General features: G+C 38.4%; 1 protein-coding gene across 5 annotated transcripts in view; it reads left to right on the forward strand.

Moving 5' to 3' along the window:
• Positions 1 to 20,725, forward strand: part of ZNF521 (zinc finger protein 521) — a 279,725-nt gene that overhangs the window by 31,068 nt on the left and 227,932 nt on the right. The gene's annotated exons all lie outside the window — the stretch shown is intronic.

The following is a 20,725-nucleotide window of genomic DNA, read 5'->3' on the forward strand; positions in this document are numbered from 1 at the left end:
ACGGCAGACTCATTGTCACAGGCATCCTTAGATTTTGAATTGTACCCAGATTTTAATAGCTAATGGATATGTTTTCATTTCCTTTTTTTTTTTTTTAACTGCCGTGATACCATGTAGATACAGAGCCTAACATTGGGTGGCTAAAATAAAGCCTAAAAATACCTTCTGAATAAGTTCTCACAGAAGTTTAGCATGCACGAACTTATTTTAGTTTCAATATCATCTCCTCAAGAGAACTTTCACTGATTGGTCGCTCTCTGCTGAGTTTGGTGCCTTTTTTGTGTTCCTGTAAAGCCCGATGCTTATTCTTGAATACCACAGTGTTCACTGCATGTGTTCACTTTACCATCTCCCTCATTAGACTGGAAGCTCCTGGATGGCAGGAGCTCTGTCCTATTCACCATTGTATTCTCTGGGTCTTGCACAGTGAAGGAGCTCACTAAGCACAGAAGCTATTCTGCTATACATTTCACGGGAAGAATCAGATTTAAAATGACAGGAAGCATGATGTGTTCAAGTTAATGGTTGGATAAAAGTAAAACTCAGTTTACCAAGTTTCTACCCTCTTTAAAAATATATCCTGCAAGAACATACTATATGAGGCTGGGTGGGACATTTTAGATGGATATCTCTTTTTAGATTCCTGTCATTTTTCTCTTACTGATGATACTGACACTGCTCCAGTATATGTGTGTGTGTGTGTGTGTGTGTGTGTGTGTGTGTGTGTGTGTGTGTGTAGATCTCTTTCTCTTATTTTCCTAGCACAATACTTTCTTCAACTAACCATGTATAGGAAATGTATTTATTAGACAAGTGGTTCTCCAACAGTTTTCCACAGAATATTGATATTTTTGTAAGATTTTACTAGGTGTTCCATTTTAAGCAGGTTTCCTGAACAGATTATTATGGAACTGTTGGATTAAATCCAGTTAAATAGGCTTCTTTATTGAAGTGCACTGTGGCTCTTCAAAAAGGGATTGCAGTGAGTAAGTTTATTAGGCTATAGACTCTCCTCTCTTTCAGAAAACCCATTATTGTTGTTTTTGGAGTATAAGTTTGAAAATCTGTGACGCTTATATAAGCATTGCTGTATACATATTTTTGTGGGTTTTGGTAACTTTTATTTTGATACAATTCAAACTTAGAGACAAATTGCAAAAACAGTATATGTAACTCCCATCTACCACTTATCTGATTCACCAGTTGTTTACGTTTTACCCTACCTGATCTGTCATTGTCTCTTCACTCATTTTTTTTCTTAGTCATTTGAGAGAAGGTTGGAGACTTCACACCCTTCAAAATATATTTGGTGTATTTCCTAAGAACAGATACAGTCTCTTACATGGCTATGGCACACTTATCAAAATGAGGAAAGTTCACATTTAACACATGGAATACTGTTATCTAATCCACAGCCAATACTTAAATTTCAACAGTTGTCCCAATAATGTCCTTTAGAGGTTTTTTTGTTTGTTTGTTTCATTTTCTTCTCATCTGGGATTCAGGATCATGCATAATTTTTTAATTGTCATGTCTCTTTTGTTTCCTTTCACCTGGAATGGTCTCTCATTTTTTGAGGAGTACCTGCCAGCGCTTTATAAAATGCCCATCTGTAATTGGGTTTGCTTGATGTTTCCTCATGATTAAATTCAGGTTACATACTTCCATGGCAGGAACGCCGCCAAAGTGATGCTGTGCCCTTCTCAGTACATCAGATCAGGAAGTACCTGATGTTGACTATACTATACCAGTGTTGACGGGGTTAACACTGAATACTTGTTTTAGGTGGTGTCCACCAACTTTCTCCAGTGTTACAATGTTGCTCTTTTCCCTTTGTAAATAATAAGTAATTTGTGGGAAGATGCTTTGACGCTATGTATATGTTTTCATTCTCATGAAATCTCCATTTTAGCTTTATAATTTTTGTAATTATTAGTTGGCCTTCTGCCACAGTTTCCTTTCTTATTCATTCATTTATTTTTGTATTCGTATCACCATGGGCTTTTGGATTTGTATTTTATTCAGTGGGTCATAATTCATTACTATCACTATTTTGATGCCCAGATTGCCTGAGATTTGGCCAGTAGGAGTCCCTTCAAATGGGATCCTGGGTCAGTTTAATATCTCCATCATTATTTGAGGACTGACTCGGTTTCTGCTGCAAACAGATGCTTCAGGCTCATCGTGTGCTAGTCCTAATCAATCTTTTGTCCAAGGAGCCCTGGTTCCTTTAAGAGGACAAAGGTATTTAGAAATCAAGATATGGGGGCTTCCCTGGTGGTGCAGTGGTTGAGAATCCGCCTGCCAATGCAGGGGATGAGGGTTTGTGCCCCGGTCTGGGAAGATCCCACATGCCACAGAGTGGCTGGGCCCGTGAGCCATGGCCGCCGAGCCTGCGCGTCGGAGCCTGAACTCCGCAACGGGAGAGGCCACAACAGTGAGAGGCCCGCATACAGCAAAAAAAAAAAAAAAAAAAAAAAAAAATCAAGATATGGGCACTGTGTATTCTCATTCATTGATAGAGGTATATCGTTGATTATAAACCATATCAGCAGACAGAATTTAGGAAATATATATGTGTGTTTAATATAATACATGTATAATATCACTTATAAAATGCACATATATACAAATATATACACATATGTGTATTTTTCTCTCTCTAATAAGAACCACATGTTTCTATTGGTACCTCTAATTCAATCCAACATTTGAGATACATTCCAATTTTTTTTCTTTCCATATTTATTACTATCCTCTCTAGCAGTGAGACACCTAGCTTCCATCATCCTCAATATATTTACTCATTTCCTGAGTCTAGAATACACATTAAGTAGTTTCAAAATTGCTTACTCATATCATCATGAAAAGCAGACCAACTAACTAGAGTTTAATAGTTGTTTATAGTTATTAATGTTATAGTTTATAATATAACATTTACATACAGTGAAATTTATAAATCCTCAGTGTACAGTTTGATAAACTTTAACAAAATACATATACCCATGTGACCCATATCCCTCTTAAGATAATTTCCTGCATCCTAGAAATTTCTCTTCTCTTGACCCCTTTCTAATCAATAATGATCCACCAGAAGTAACTAGATTTTAAGTTTTTAACTGTAGATTTGTTTTGCCTGTTCTAGACCTTCTTATAAGTACACACAGTATGTACTCTTTTTTTGTGTCTAGCTTCTTTTGTTCAGCATAGTGTCTGCAAGATTCATTCATGTTGTGTATATGAGTAATCTGGTCTTTTTTATTGCTGAGTAGTATTCCATCACATGAATGTATCATCATTTTGTTTTCAGTTCTCCTATTGGTAGACATTTTGGTTATTTTTAGTGTTTGGTTATTGTGAATAAAGTTGTCGTGAACCTTCCTACACAGGTCTTTTTGTGCATATATGTTTTATTTCTCGAGTTAATAAGTAGGAGTAGAATTGCTGAGTCATGGGGTAGGGTATATTTAAGTGTATGAAAAACTTCTGAATCTTTATCACAAGTGGTTGCACTGTTTTACACTCTCACCAGCAGTGTCTGAGAGTTCCACTTGTGCGTCCTTGATAACATTTGTGTTGCCAGTCTTTTTAATTTAAGCATTCTGTTAGGTGTGTATAGGTATTCTTTGTGGATTTATTTGCATTTTCTAATTCATGTACATTTAATTGACTTCATTTAATTCACTTTTCCTCAGAATGCTTAATTTTTGGAAAATCCCATTAAATGCAGTTAGTATGATTCTATTTTCAGTGGAATAGCTTTAAAAGGAAGCTTTACTTATGTGGAATCAGCACTAACATTAAGGTGAAGACATGGGAACCTAACTGATATGGCCAGTATAAACTATGCCAGCAAGAAATCTTACCTTAGGTGAGAGTGGTATATCTCTCATGTGAAAGATTACCTTTAAAATTCACTATTATAAAAACCTTGAAGTTCTATTTAGTGTTTACTTTTTATTGAGTTCCTGCCATGGAATTATCGTTATGTTCAGCTCTGTGAAGCACAACAACAACAAAAGAAACATTATTCCTGGATAACTTTATATATTATACAATAATATATTTCTTTATATATATTATACAACTTTAATATCAGTGCAGAAAATGCTGGATTTTCCGCACATGGTATGGTGAAGATAATATCTATGGGTTAAATACTTTTTTCTTCAAAAACCTCAATCCCGGGCTTCCCTGGTGGCACAGTGGTTGAGAGTCCGCCTGACGATGCAGGGGACACGGGTTCGTGCCCCGGTCCGGGAAGATCCCACATGCCGTGGAGCGGCTGGGCCCGTGAGCCACGGCCGCTGAGCCTGCGCGTCCGGAGCCTCTGCTCCGCAACGGGAGAGGCCACGGCAGTGAGAGGCCCGCATACCACACAAAAAAAAAACCAAGTCTCAATCCGTAATAAAATATTTGGTTTATTTTGATCTTAAGCTTTCTAAAAGCTTAGAGTCTAGTCTGTGCTCACATCATTTTATCCCACAACATTTTAAACAAAGGAAAGAAAACAGTCTTATTTGTGACTTAAGGAAACATTTCAGCAAAGGTACAGCTGATGGGTCTTTGTCCTGTTTATTGATGTTCAGGGTGATTTCTTGGGAAGGGTGGTAGATTGATGAGGGGGAAAGCAGAAGTGGAGGATCAGGGAGAAAGCAAAAGGGGGAGAAACAGAATCGGGAATCCTTCACATTTGTTTAAAGTGTTAAAGTTCAAACTTGAGTTGAGTTAGCTAAGGGTACCCTTCAGTCTAATCTGGAAGAGATTAAAGACACTGGCAGCATTTTAATTAAAACAGTAATATGATGCTTTTACCTTCTTTCTTGTTAAAACCTTTTACTCTAACTTAGGAGGTCTGACTTTTCCAAATTTAGTTTCCTGCTGCTCGAGTTTACTCTTTTCTTGGTGCTTTTTCTTTTCTCTGGTGGACAAAATGCTAGTTTAGCAAAGTAGGATATTTCTAGTTGTTTTCTTTTTCCCTTTTAGTTTTACTCTTTTTGGTTATTTTTCATTTTTTTTTTTTTTTTTTTGTCTTTTAACTTCATCTAGCCCCATTTGTATCTGTGCTAGTTTTCCTTTGATTCCTGTCCTTGTTTCAAGACTCTTAATTTCCTTATATCCCCCCTTCTTTTTCTCTCTGGCTCTTTTATGGTCTCTTGCTGTTTTCTCAAGTTTCTTCTTTGCTCCTTGTGCCTTCCCTTCTGTTAATCTTGAAGTCTTTACTTACATGTGTCATCCTATCCATCTAGACCAGAGCCTGAAAACCTTTTGGTGAACAATTTGTATGAAGAAAGAGGGAACTCATAGTAGTGTATAGGAGGGTTAACTATAGAGTAGAATTGGGAGAGAAAAGTCTTAAAACTTGCTGATTTGCAAAATAACAGAAAACGGAGGTATTCTGTGGTCTGACACCTATGGAAGTCAGTCAGGGTGGTTTTGTTGAAACCACCCTGAACTGGTAAAAACCTGCCCTGAGATTCCCATCCTTAACTGAGTGCTTTCTTGGTAACTTGAGATCTGTTCTTTGGTGACTCTCATAACCAAGGGTGAGCTGCCAAGGTGAAAACTGACTCACTCCAAACTGAAAATTTTGAAATCCTGGTATAGTCATGCCAAGTGAGCCTAGACTAGTCCTGGCCTTAGGAGATGAAGGTCAAATATGGACCAAGATGATCAATTTTATTTTATTTTGTTTTTGCTGCGCCACGCAGCATGTGGGATCTTAACTTCCCTGACCAGGGATTGAACCCATGCCCCCTGCATTGGGAGGGCAAGTCTTAACCACTGGACCACCAGGGAAGTCCCAAGATGATCAACTTTAAACTCAGATTTGAAAGTCAGCTCAGGGATGAAGTATGCCCCAGGTCAGTTCATGAGTAGGTACCGGTGACCTGGACTGAACTCACAAACAGCAGATCCAGCATCGGCCCAGAGATCTAGGGGGTCACACACACACAGTTAATGGAGTTCATCACTGAGGGGAACTCTGGAAGGTGGGCACTGTTTTGGAGAAGCATCCTGACCTAGGAAGCAGCAGAACAGTCCCTAAGGATAACGAGGTACAGGGTGGCCCTCTTCTTTGTCTCTCAGGGCAGCTGTCCTCTAGTCTGCAATCCAACATGTGTAAATAAATTATATATCATCCCTGCTGGAAGGAATAAGGGGAAAGGGGGGAAAAAAATTAAATCCCGCTCTTCAGTTGTAGCAGTAGATGCAAACCACCTGTCTTGCCCCAGTCGCGCTGTCTTTTTCCTGGAGGCTGAGAAGGGAGGGAAATCAACACTCTTAATGCTGTTGGGACTCTCTGATGCAGAAGACAGATTATCAAAATATATATTTAAAGAAGGAAAAGCACAGAGAACCTCTCATTTTACTAATCCACAAACCCTATCATTTCTTGCCATTTCCCTCAGGGAGTAGGGAGGGCTGGAAGCCAGAGGGGTCTCATCACACTTCTCAACAAAGATTTAATAGCAGGGTGCTATGGGGAAGGCCGAGATTACGGAGACTTTATTATGCTTACAAAACTGAGTGAGAACTAGCATTGTAGATCATCAAAACTAAGCTACACTTAACAGGATAAATGTGTAAAGTGCATTTGGTAATACCGTATGCTTGTTGTTCTGAGTCATTTTTCTCTTCTCTCCTGCTAATTTGCAAACTTGAGTTGTCTGTTAAGTGTTCTTTCACATCATTAATGTGAATTGCCTGGGCGTAAATGCAGAAAAACTAAACAGCGTTGCATTAGTTCTTAACCCTCTGGCCCACTGTACTGTTGGTAAGATGAGTAGGTCGAGGTGTGTGTGACAGCAAGGCTGTTGTAGTTTGGGGGAAAATGTCTGTAGACCAGATGTACAAAACCCTAACCATATTTGTGGCTCCTTTACAAATATCGATACTGTATGGGTTCACATTTTTGAAGAAAAGGAACTGAACCAATGATTAGACACTGCGTCAGTATAAAATAGTATGTTCACTGAATTTGATTTTAAAAGTTATGAGACTCCCTGGAAGCTTCACACAGATTTTGTGAATTGAACACTTTTAGACATCTGGATTTTTTTTTTTTTTTTGACTAAAGAATTTAAAGAAAAAGTGAAAGTGATTGAACATGTGTTATATGGTTTTGGGAAATTAAAGACTGGTTGGTTCCACTTGACAATCAAGTACCTAACAGTGAGTTCTGTTGGCCGTGGGAATAAGGAAAATGAGTGTTTTACAGAATGAAGCATCATTTTCACAGAAGCATATTGAAACTGTTTTCAGAAATTTTTTTTCTGTTTTCCTTTTCAAATCATTAGTTGAAATAAATTACATGAAATAAATGTGATATTTTAACACTTTAGTTTATATTAATTAGTTTAAAAGCATTATGCCTTTGATTTGCATATTTCTACATTAATTTCTATATTAATTCATTATTCATGCCTTGTTATTAATCATTTATATATAAATTAATTATCTATTTCTATATTAATTAGGCTTAAGGCACTGTATATTTTATTTTCTTATGTCCCTCTGTCTTGATCAATTTCTTGTTTCCTACCCAAAATATTTTCTTAGTGTTTTTAGCCTACTTCATTCTTCAAATCCCCCTAAGCCCCCAAAATGCAATTTTGTGGCCTCCACTGATTGCATTCCCCAGCCCCTTCTCCACATGCTTCTTATTTTTCAGACCAGTGGTTTCCAAACTTTTTTGATTAAAAAAATATAGGCTGCATCTTCGTAATACATACTTATCAATACATTACATAGATGCACATATGATACAACACTCAAAAAATAGAAATTGAAAAATGAGGTGAAGATGAAATAAATAGGTTTAAAAAATTTATGTTGTTTTGAAGTTCTGGTCTAGATTCATTTATTTTGACAATTTATTTTAATGGCTGTGAGAGGAGCTAAGAGAGCTATCTCAGAAAACCACGAAGAGAGAACAAATGTTATTACACTTCTTGCTGAGGTTCATAACTATCGATGTTGGCTATAGCCACCATATTTCAAATAACTTTCCTGAAATCTCAATTTTGTTTTGCCAACTTTTGGTCACATCTGATTAATTTGTTTCTTTCTTCCGTCCTTCATCCTGTGGCTGACAAAGAGCTTTTACTAGGAGTAGAAGGGCTAGACTTGCCATTTTCTTGTTGATTATTTGTGCACAGCTATCAATATCCTGCAGTTTCCTTGCAGAAAACTTTAAAAATCACTTATCAAAACTTGAGGATTGTGTGTGAATTAGATTACTTAACATTAAACAAGATGATCTACAGGTCTGTTTCACTGGGCACTATTTTGAGATGTGGGAAGGGAGTGGAGAAGCAAGGGCACCCAGGATGACTGTTAATCTTCTCACTCTCAGGATGTTGGGTGGCTATTTATGGCTGATGTCCCTTCTGATTGGTTGCTAAATATTCAGACTATCTTTTCTACCCTGGGTTATGTACCCTATATTTCAGAGACCGCTGTTGTTGACTACCATTTACTTCATCATGTGAAAAACAACTCACCAAGTCTCTGCTCCTCTCGGTTTTAGAGAAGGTGGTGTGGCTTGAGTGTGTCATTTTCTTGGTCTGGCAGGACCATGACTAAGTTCTTCTATGCATTTACCAGAGAGAAAGCAATTGTCCGTAATTGGTTCCAACCTCTGAGCTGTTGGTTGAGTGAACTCCTTTTTCTAGTTTTGGAGGAAGGGTCAGTTAAACTATTACCTGCTGTAAAAGCTTTGTTGTTTCCACATTGATTTTGCTACAGCAGAACTTTGATATTAGTATTTAGTCTACTGTCTTTTTCTTGATATATTTGTTTGTGAAATTCTCTACCAAAACATGGATATAAAATAATCATTTTCAGGTCCATTATTGTCTCAAAGCTTTTGAATGATTTTGGGCATTGTAATCGGGATTTATAAAAGGCCTTTACTGATGAGGTACATTTTCCCACTATGAATGGTGAGTTATTACATGTATTAATTTATTAAAATTAAAGAGCTGGAATATTGAAGGGGTAGTTTAAGAAATATTTCTCTGTATTTTTGATGTATATTTTAAAATTAGGTGTTTTTATGCTCATTCTTGATAGATTATCTGGGCAGAGGATTATAGGTTGACAGTTATTTTTGTTCCACATTATGAAGATATTACACCATAACCATGATTGCTGTTGTTTTTGTTGAGCTATCTATAGTCATTCTAATTATAGTTCTTTTGTGTGTAATTTGTCTTTTCTATTTAGTTGGATTTTACATATTCTCTTTGATTCCATGTTCTGAAGTTTCACTAAAATATGTCTAACGGTGGAGAAAAAAAATTAAAATAAAAAAATAAAATTAAGTGTTTTTACTGTCAGCCTGTTTTAATAACTTGTGAATCAGAAGAAAGCTACTGATTATGAATGGAAAGTTCCTAAAGGATGAAATCTCCTAGAGATAGAAAATACATGGGTAAATTCACTTTATTTTTTACAAGTAGGAGCTAAGTAGAGAGTATATCCTGTATTAGCTATAAATGTATTTGCAAATTACCTGCTCCTTGTTTAATTTGAGGTTTTTGAAATTAGCATTTTGAAATGAATAGAACTCAAGAAGCAAATCAGCATTATTTGTCTGTGTATTAAAAATGTTACCTTTGGATGTCTTGTGGAACCATAACTGTTTTAGAGAAGTGGTCTGGCCTTAGTTGTATAATTGATAATGAACATATTATCATCTAATTCTGTGGTTTCAGGATTTATTTGCCAAAAATTGTAAATAAAATATCAAGAACACAAACCATGGGAGAATATCTTCAAGAATTTCCACCATGTCCTTGATGGTCATTGATGGTAATTAAAGCTGTCAGTTTGTCCCTGTGGAGAAGTGTAAAGATTATAAATGAAGGGCTGTATTTGGGATGTGGAAACAGTGGGGCCTCTTTTGTGGGGAAGATGAATGAAAAGAAACCAACTATTTCCTCAGCCCTGTGCAGCCATTCAGTCCGTCTTATAAACAGGGTGATGTTTAGGTATTTGGATACAGTTGTGTGCACACGAGAGCTCTGCCACATGTAGCCTATTCTCAAACGTGAAATTCAACATGATAAAACTTAGGAGGTTGAATTGTTACAGTTTTGTATGACTGCACTTTTCTTTTTTTACCTTACTCTGCTTAAGATGCTTGTGACCAATATCTACTTCCTTTATAAGGTAGTGAGTTGATAAGAAAAGTGGACTATCCCCATCCTTTCTCTTTGTGTGAAGTCTCTGGCTGGGGATCTTGTCTTTGGGGAATGGCAGCAATGTCACAGAGATCTATGACCTCCTAATAGGCCTTGGGAGGGGAAGGCAGGACTCATTCTACACTGTGCCTCAGGGCTTAGTTCCTTTAAACTTCAAGGAACTGGATGGAACTCTTCACTCCTCCTTTCTTTCAGCTTTACCTTCAGGGGAAATTGATCGATTAGAGGTGATTATTCCACAAACTCTGAACCCTTTTCCCCTCTTTGTTCCAACTGGAGCTCCTCAAAGTTTAAAGGGATTGTGTCTCCTGGGTGAATTGTAGAATGAATTTAAATAGATTATTGGGTAGAACTCTTTGAACACACATTAAAAGTGCTAAAAAAATATATTTGGAACTGAAGGAAATATGGGAAGCAAAAGGAGAAAGTAACATTTGTTTCAAGATAATTATAATGTAATTATATGGGATATTTTTGAGCACATGATTAGCTGTTAGAATGTAGAATCATAGTAGTGCTTCAAACCAAGAAAATAATAGAGTCAGTGCAACAAATGGACAGTTGTACAAAATCTGGATGGCGACTAAGACACTAATAGGCCCAAAGACAACCGTAAATGACTGGGTTTATATATGCCCTCTGTTAAGCACAGCAAAATTCTACTAATTGGTGGCTTTCAGTTTTTTCTAACTTCTTTGTTTAACAACAGCAAAAAATGATCTATACCTAATTCTCTTTTTGCATGTGTGATATATTTGCCTTGTCGGCACTATGGACCTTATTTGGGTTTAATACCACATCAATTTAATTTTTCCCCCTTTAAAAAGAATCTAATTCCTGGACTCTACCTACCCACAGAGCAGTATTAGCTCCCCCTGGTGACTAAATAAAAATGTAGACAAGGATGATTGTGGTGATGAGCTTCATTAACTTTAACTTTTAAATGCGTAATTAGTATTAGGACGTATCCCGTTGGCAAGTACACTGAACTGTTTTCCAAGAAAAAATTCCAATTAGTCTTGAGAAATGTCCATTTTCATGTCAGTTTATTTACATGGTGAAGGCTGGTCTATCTTACGTGGCTTTCCTGGAGTTCTGCCCGTTTTAATGACACCGAAGCTCGTGGTTTCTGATGTGGGAGATATTAGGACAGAAGGCAGATATTCAGATCTCCTGTAAACTAGGAGCTGATTAGAGACACAAAGAAATGAAAATAAGAGTGCTACCAATTTACCTATCTCTATCATTCTTGCAAAACAGACTTGCCATAGAAAAGGTTATCATTGTTAAAATGATTTGAAATCTCTCCATATCTTGGCTGTTGTGAATAACACTGCAATGAACATGGGAGGGCAGGTATCTCTTGACGATTCCAATTTCAGATCCTTTAGTTTTAAACCCACTTATAAGATGAATAAGTTCTGGGGATCTAATGCACAGCATTGTGTAAATTATACTGTACTATATGCTTGACAGTAGCTAAGAGAATAGATCTTTAATCCTCTCATCACAAAAAAGAAATGGTAATTATGTGAGGTGATAGAGGTGTTAGCTAACATTACTGTGGTCATCGTTTTGCAGCAGATAAGTGTATCAAGTCATCACATTGTGTTAAACTTGTACAATGTTACATGTCAATTCTATCTCAGTAAAGCTGGAAAAAATAAAATAAATTTTTTGGGGAAAGACACTGTTGTACATTCAAACACCAAGATGTGTTTTTTTGTTGTCACCTCAAGGAAGCATTTTTCCAATTTTAATTTACATATTGTTTAAAAGTGTATATTTTTATTACTTGGATTGCTTTCCAACTTAACTGTTATAGTTTAGTTTCTAAAACGTTTCCGCATCATAATTATCAGTTTGACAGACATCTGAGAATGCCTTTATAATCTTTCTGAAAAGAAATTTGTCAAGTCTGTCATATACTTACCAGTCAACCCTCCGTGTCCTCGGGTTCCACATCTGCGGATTCAACCGACCCGCGGATCAAAAATATTTGGGAAACAAAATTCCAGAAAGTTACAAAAAGCAAAACTTGGATTTGCCTTGCACTCTGGCAACTATTTACATAGTATTTAGACTATTTACATAGCATTTACATGTTATTACATATTATAAATTATCTAGAGATGATTTAAAGTATACAACAGGATAAGCATAGGTTATATGCAAATACTAGGGACTCAAGCATCCATGGATTTTGGTATCTACCCGGGGTGTTCTGGAACCAGTCCCCCAAGGATACCCAGGGATGACTGTATTTCTTATATGTAGTCTTATTTTCTATGAAAAAAGTATTTGCTTTTCACCACTGTTTTATGCTGGTTATCAAAAAGCAATGTCTGTGACTGTGTGATCTGGTTTAATGTTTTATATTAAATATTATATATTATTATGCATTCAAAAGGACAGATTTAAAATATTATCTGAGAGCTAATATTTGAATTGTTCTTTTGCTCCTCCTGCTCTTCTGAATATTTTATATTTACATACTTTAGCACTTTCCCCTCCCCCATCATTTTTTTTTGTTTTTGTTTTTTGCTTTTCTTCCTTTCCAAGGGCTTTATTTTTAGGATAGGAGCCAATCACTTCTTAGTACCACCTTCTTCGGCCTGTGGAAATCTAAGTGAAGCTTCTTTTGGAGTCATTGATATCGTTCTGTCATTGGTCTGAAGTGATGGTCTGGTTATCGAGCAGCACAGCTGAACACAGCCCCTCTTCCTCACCTCAGTTTTCTTCTGTCTCCTTCCATTACTTCTGTTACTTCCTTCCTCAAGTAGATGGCCTGCCCTTTGCAGTTTATTTGTCCCAGTTCCTTGCAGAAAAGCAAAGGACCACACTTTGCCTGAACTTGTGCTAGTGGTCACTCATAGGGGGAGATAAATTTGTTTGCTCGTGATGAAATAGTGATAACTTTCTTCTTATCAACACCAGTTTTGAAACTGACACATGTTTATTAATACAGATGTTGTTACATTGATTAGATACTGCAGTTGGGCTCAATATAATGAAAAGTGTATGGCTCCATTACTTTCTACACTAAGAAGACCATGCAGAGATAGTGAAATGAATAGCACCTCTCTGTAGTTTATTTTCCTAAATACTATGCATTTATCAGCAGTTCAATTCAATAAACATTTATCAAGTTTCTAGTCTTTGTCAGATAAGTACTGGGCCCAGGATCTTCTGGGAGAAAAATGGTTTAGGGTGGGTCTCTGAGCCTAACCCGGACTCAGGGATGGCTTTCTGGAGCATGTGATGCCTTGAGTGGTAAGAGAGTTCGCTAGTGAAGATAGGTGGGGAGAGGCATTTCAGGCAGACAAAAGAGAAAGAAAAATAGGAATGGGATGTGAAACAGAATAGTATCTGCTGGGGCAACATCAAGCTAGCGGAAAGTGCAAGATAGGGAAGCAGTGAGAGAATGTGAATGTATTAGTCACCTATTGCTGCATAATAAATGACTCCAGCATTTTTGACTTAAAGCGGCAATCACGAATCATCTTAAAGTTTCTGTAGTTCAGGAATTTGGGAGCAGCTTACCTGGGAGATTCTAGTTCACGGTCTCTTATGAGGTTGCAGTTGAGGTATTGGCCAGGGCTGCAGTTAGCTGAAGTTTTGAATGGGACTAGAGGATTCACTTCTAAACCCAATCACATGGCTACTGTCTGGACATCTCAGATCTTCACCACATGAGCCTCTCTATAGAGTTGCTCATGGCATGGCAATGGGCATTCCCCAGAACAGGTAAAGTGAGAGGGAGGAGAGGAAAGGGGAAAGGTTTTGGAAAAGGGGGAGGGAGAGAAGGAGAGAAGCTGCGATGTCTCTTATGGCCTAATCTTGGAAGTGGCATACTATTTCTTTTGCCATATTCTATTATTGATCACACAGAACAACCCTTGGTATGATATGAGAGAGAATTACACACATGCCTGAATACCGTGAGATGGGGTTTACTGGGGGCCACCTTGAAGGCTGGTTAGTGCAATGAACTGGGAAGGAAAGGTAAGATCTGGCCATTGGGGGACCATGCTAAGAAGTTAAACTTGATTCTCTGGCCTGTGCTTTTCAAACTGCTCTGAGGAGCCTCACAGATATATATCAGGCAGAGAGGCATGGAGGTAGGGAGTTGAGATAGCAGGGATCCTCCATTCCCTGCAATCAGAACAGCCCAGGCTGGAATTGTTTCATATAATGGAGATTCAAGAAAGGTTTCACGTTAGTATTGAGTTTAGAAGCTTAAGGATGTTTGATAATGACTGTTTTAGTCAGTGAGTAGCCATTGAAGGTTTCACACAGGGGAACATATGCTCAGATTGAATGGTGTATGTAGATTTAACGGGGAAAGTGTTGGTGGGGGGGCTGGGATTCCAGACAGGCAGCTCTTGCAATTGTACTAGTAAGAGAAGATGGGGCCAAAACCAGTGCAGTGGTCATAGGAGTGGAGAGGAGGACCAAATGCAATAACTATTTAGGAGGTAAAATCATCCAGATGTAGCTATTGATAAATTTGGGGGGCAGAAGAGCAAGGAAAAGATTAGAGCAAGGCCCCGGTCTCTGAACTCCTCGGGTGCATTGAGTGGCCATCCCCTGATACCAGGAATGAAAAAGAAGCAGGATTGGAAGGTAGCATGGTGAGTTCACTTTTGCTCATGTTAAATTTGAGATACTCTCCTGGCTAGAATTGTTTAGAACAGCAGTTGTTTACGTAGGCCAGAACCCAAAGGTAGACATTAGGCCACTTGGCATACTTCCTATTTCCTTGAGTCATGGTTTAGTTTTCCCTTTGTCATTTATCTAAGTTTCTTCCACAACTTGCCCCCCATTTTTGTTTCTGATCCAGCATTTCCCCCCCCCTGGTTTTAATAGTGAAGAATCCCCTTCCTCAGGTTGGTTACTTCTTACACTTTGGCTGCTGGATATAAGGCCCCTTGTAGCTGAGCTTGTTACAGCAGGTGGCAATGACCCCCTGAAAAAGCACAGTGTCAGAAAACTTTAAGGCTGGGTAGTATTCTTTTCTCTCAGGATGAGGAATTTTGACATCTGAGGTTTAATGAAATCCAGCAAATGGATGCTGAGAAGGATGCTCTATTCTCACAGGATTAGGACAGTGGGTTTTCCTTTTTAAAACTGCATACGAAGGTACATCTCTATAGGAAATCGTATTCCTTAGGAATTATTGGTTGTGTCCACCAGCACCGACCTCACCCGCCCCACCCCCCAAGAAAGAAATTTCCAAGTAGATTTAATTTTACTATAATTTTTGTTTTTTTTGAATCTGTGACCGTCTTGTGAATCTTAATGGGCTTCTTTTATGGCTGATTTTCAGAATTGTAGTTTCCCATCACCTTCCTTAGTATTATTTTCATTAAAAATTCCATTAGCTTTAAAAAATCAATGTAATCATTCAGTAGTAATTAATTCTTACCAGTCTTGCAAAGGAAAGATGAATTAACAAAACCTCGAAATGTTAAAATGGGTAAAAAGAGGGAGTTCCCTGGTGGTCCAGTGTTTAGGACTTGGCGCTTTCACTGCCGAGGGCCCGGGTTTGATCCCTGGATGGGGAACTAAGATCCCACAAGCTGCACAGCGTGGCCAAAAAAAAAAAAAAAAAAAAAAAAAAGGGTAAAAAGAGTTGTGTGGTTAATGGAACTAGGAGAGATGTCAGTATATAACGGATGGAGGGCTGGGCTCTGGCAGCTGGCCGACCCAAATTCTGCGCAGTTCTCCCCAGACTAGCTCTGTGGCCTTAGGCAGATGACTTAAATGTTTAATCTAAAATACCCTATCTGTAAAGTAGGGACAATCGTAAAAAGGTAATAATTTTGCCAGCCTCTTAATGTTGTGGCAACTAAATGAGATGATAGGTGTGTCATCCTAGTAAGGTGCTTGGCACACAGTGCATGCTCACTATACACGTACTTGTTAGTATCAGTATTATTAAAGGTGGTAAGGATTCCTTTAAGGATATGTCACATGAGTCAGATTCCAGATTTGAATGTCTTCCAGAATCCTGAGAGGTTTTGGGAGAGTTAGTATGAGTTAATATCTGGCATTGTCTTAAATTCTCCCCCTTTTAAAATTCAAAAGAGGCTCATGTGTGATTGATGCTAGGGGGCATGGGGCAAGGGGGGTAAATGAGGATTAGTTTAATTAAGTGTGCTCATCACCATTCTAGTAATACCTTAATGTTTAGATTTGTATAGAAGAGAGAACATCATATATATATATATATATATATATATATATATATTTTTTTTTTTTTTTTTTTTTTTTTTGCGGTACACGGGCCTCTCACTGTTGTGGCCTCTCCTGTTGTGGAGCACAGGCTCTGGATGCGCAGGCCCAGCAGCCATGGCTCGCGGGCCAAGCCGCTCCGAGGCATGTGGGATCTTCCCGGACCGGGGCACGAACCCGTGTCTCCTGCATCGGCAGGCGGACTCTCAACCACTGCGCCACCAGGGAAGCCCGAGAACATCATACTTTGAAGACAAAGAAGGGAGGCCCTGTTTCTATATAACATTGATTCTAACTTCATTCTATACAAAATACTAAAAATTAAGGCCCTGGCATGTTTTTGGCCTGCACTCTGATGTATATTAAATGTAAGAAGATAGTTGTACAATGGATATCAGTGAAAAATGTTACTCATAACTTATTTAGTTAGTGAGAATTTTCTATACATTTTTTAGAATGTTTAAAAAAATCCTGGTTTTGTGAATTAGCTCAAAACTTATAAAATATTAATTTTAGTTTAGTGCAATTAAAAATATTGATACTTCACTATTAGTGGCCATGCATAAGCATCATGAACTTGGTCTGGCAGTAATAGAGACTCGGGTGATCAATGATTTGGAATCATCTAGTCTAAGTGAGTTCATTTAAATGTGGGAGATTCGTACTTTTGTTTTCTAGGGGGAAAGAGTCTAGCAAAATGCATTTGTGCAACAAATGACCACCAAGACAGTTGGCTATTTTTATAGTGCGCCAAACATTAAAACAATGTGTACTTAACGTGGACATGTTAGTGCTAGTGAGTCTTTACTATGTTCCCATCTTCTGCTGTGCACTGTGAGGGTACAAAGAAATGTGAATCATGAACCCTATTTGCAAAGGGTCTTACTGTGCACTTGGTGAACAAAACACACGTACCTGAAAAAGTAATATTGTTATCGTTAAGTGGTGGAATTGCTAATATAAGCGATAAGTTCTGTGAATGTCCAGAGAAGAGAGTGGGAGAGGCGCTGGCAGGGGAAGCCTTATGGAAGATGCCCGAGGTGAACTCCACACAGAGAGACCATGACAAAAATGAACAGGATGAGGTGAGGGTGGGATGCTAAGGCAAGATGGGGCATCCTAGGTAGGGAATCGCTGATGGAGAAAAAGGCTTTGAGTTAAAATTTTGATGTCTCATCCAGAAAATAATTTCTTAAGCAGTAGCACTCTGTCACAGAGTGTTCAAGAGTTCAAGCAGAGCACAGTGCCTATAAAAGTGCTGTAGGTGTGCACAAAACAAAGGAACCATGAGAATAGTTACTAACCAGGAAAAAGAAAACTGTGTCCACATCAGGTTGTTCTATGAGTAGCTTGAACAGAATCAAGTAGGGTAGCATCTGTGAACACCTGCTGAGAAGCGAGTACTCCTCTTAGAGAACGTAACCTGCGTGGACCACCGTGGGAAGTTTCTCCATTCATCAGAAATACATTGAGCTTGTCTCCGTGACACTGAACTTGGTAGTAGTATCTTTTACCCAGTGCTTTTGTTAAAATGTTGTGCCGTGTCCTCAGACTTGATTTTCATTTAAGTTTTATTCTTATTATGCTATGAGGCTTTGGTGCTTATCGAATGTAAATTTTCTCCAGTGAAGGAAGAAATTACTAGCACAGCTATTAATAGTCTGATGAAAAGTCTTATGGCTTCTTAAAATGTATATTTTCATGGTGATTGACAATCGCTAATTAGTTAATCCTCTGCCTGTGCTCCTGAGGTAGGTCAATATTATCTCCTTTAGAAAAAGAGAAGATTGAGAAATCAGGATCTTCAGTGATTTTTCTCAACAACCGATTTCTGTACTGACATGACAAAAATAGAGTTTACTCTTAAACATTTTTATTTTAGTTAACAGAATATCTTTGTGTAGAATGATTGAACACCTGAGATACCTTTTTTTCTCTTCACTGTGCATTTAAAAGGCCATTTACAGCCAGTGGGAGTTTGGGCCCCCAAATGTAGATTTGATCTGTAGGCTTACCATTTGATTGATGGTAGACTTTGGATAAATCTGTAAGCTTTATAAATATGTAATAACAGAAGAACCCCAAATAACATCAGCCTGAAGTAGAAGTTTATTTCTTGCTTATATATGGGAATTCTAGAGATGAGCAATCTAGAGCTGGTTTTCTTTCTTGGTGCTGTGCTTCTCAGCACGTGGCTGCCATTATGAAGCAGGCCATGCTGGCTGCTGGCGTTCATGTCATCATGTCCAGATGGAGGGCAGGAAAAGAGAAGATGGAAGACATAACAGAACTTCCAGTCTGAGTTGGCTCCTTTTAAGCAGCCTTCCCATAAACCCCATACAGTAATTCCACTCACATCTTATTGGAATGGAAGAATGGATTTTGAGGTAGGCAGTTGACACCATCTCTCACACAATTAACATATTTAAATATTTGGATTTTGTGTTATTTTGTATGACTGGTGATATTTCTTTCTTCCAATATCATGTATAATTTAGAATACCAGCTAAAACATAAGAGCCTTTTAAACTCCCAACATGGACAGAACCTTTTTCTCTTGTTGACAACCTATATTCTTTAATTATTTAGCAAATAGCACATCAGATTTTCCAATGGAGAAACTGTTTTTGAATCCAGGGCAGAACTGCAATCTAGGACTCTGTGCTTTGTCCGCCTTGATTCTTTGTTTTGAATGTCAGTATTCCTATAGAGAAAAATAAGGAAACATATCTTTATTAGAGCAGAAATCCTTAGTACAACCACATCAGGCATGGTATGGATATGACCCCCGGGAGTGTTTTCCAAAACATGGTACAGCACGTGGAACTTCTGTGTACCCAACCAACCGCAACACCATCCTGTTTAACCCCAGAAACTACATTTTCCATGAATGCATCATAAAATATGCTCCGTTCTGTGTGTGTCCTGGAACGTAGTGGTCAATTAAATAAGAGGTATGTCACCCACCTGCTTTTTGGATGTGACGTATCACCTAGGTGCTGTTAGCGTGCCATTGCTAGCTTGAGGCATGGACCTGCCCAGGCCATCTACCATTACTGAACAACTGGTGTGCAACGTGCCTGCTTCTTCACTGCATGCATATCACATGCTTCCCACTGCTGCCATGCACCCTTCTCTCTTCTCTCATCTCCCTTCTTCTCCACGGCCTCTCCCAGCATCTAGAAACAAATAGGTGGTATAAAAAAGTACGCTAGATAATCTATACAAATGGAGGGGCTGTAGAAGGCAGCAGTTTTCCATCTGGTGTTGAGTCATGCAAGGTTAGCACTAAGAAGACCCTTAGAGTTCATCTGGTCCCACTTCCTTGTTATGGAACAGAAAATCCAGACACACCGTCACTTAGCAATCTACTGGCCCTGCCAAGACTTGGACATCAAACTTCTGACTCCAAGTCCAGTGTCAGTTTTGAAACCAGTTGTTTCATCAAGATGAAATTAATAATGGATCACACCACAAGCCATTACCCTAAAGCAATTCCAGGTTGAATAATGGCTTTTTAGGGAGTGGTACCCTTGCCTTCTTCAGGTGGACACCTTTTTTGTGTCCAGAAGTTGTACCAGATACTTATCTGTAAGTAGATGGACTCTATAAATAAACCTCCCTGTCCCTCCACCCCCCCACCCTCCCTTGAGTATTTCTCCAGTTCCTAGCTGTGACCCATTTTAGGGGGAACATGCATAGAGGAAAAACCTGCTGATCTCTGTGAAGGAGGACTCCTGCCCATGGGGACTTGTACCAGCAACATGTGGGCTGCATCATGTCCTTTGGATGGACAGGCTGTGAACTTGGTTTTAGGTCACCATTTTGGAATGAAAGAGTGCTTTGTGGTTGTCTCATTGCAGTCCTTGGTGTTATTACGGAAAATGATCTACCTGCCAAGTCTCTTCAGTTGTAGGTGATTCTGTGTCTTGGGTAGAAGGTATAGAAGGGTAATATCCTTCTTCTCAGTTGCTTCTTGGTTTTTAGTTGTCATACCAGGTGTTACCTGTGCTGCCTGAGTCCTTGTCAGTTTTCCTGCTCTACTGGATATTTTTAGATTTCTCCAACCCTGTAGGAGATCCCTTTCCAGTTCTTAATAAATCTCTGATGTGCCCCTTGTGTATATCTGAGAAAGTCCATAAAACCAGATATAGATATGATGGAAGAAAAAGTAAGTTCCAGCTGCCAGTGGCTCATGTTTGCTAATTGGAAAAGTTATGGATGCTTTCAAAATAAAACCAAGTTTATAAATGCTCTCTATAGTATAGCTGTTACAT

This window comes from Kogia breviceps, chromosome 15 (assembly GCF_026419965.1).
Source record: "Kogia breviceps isolate mKogBre1 chromosome 15, mKogBre1 haplotype 1, whole genome shotgun sequence".
Lineage (NCBI taxonomy): Eukaryota > Metazoa > Chordata > Mammalia > Artiodactyla > Physeteridae > Kogia > Kogia breviceps.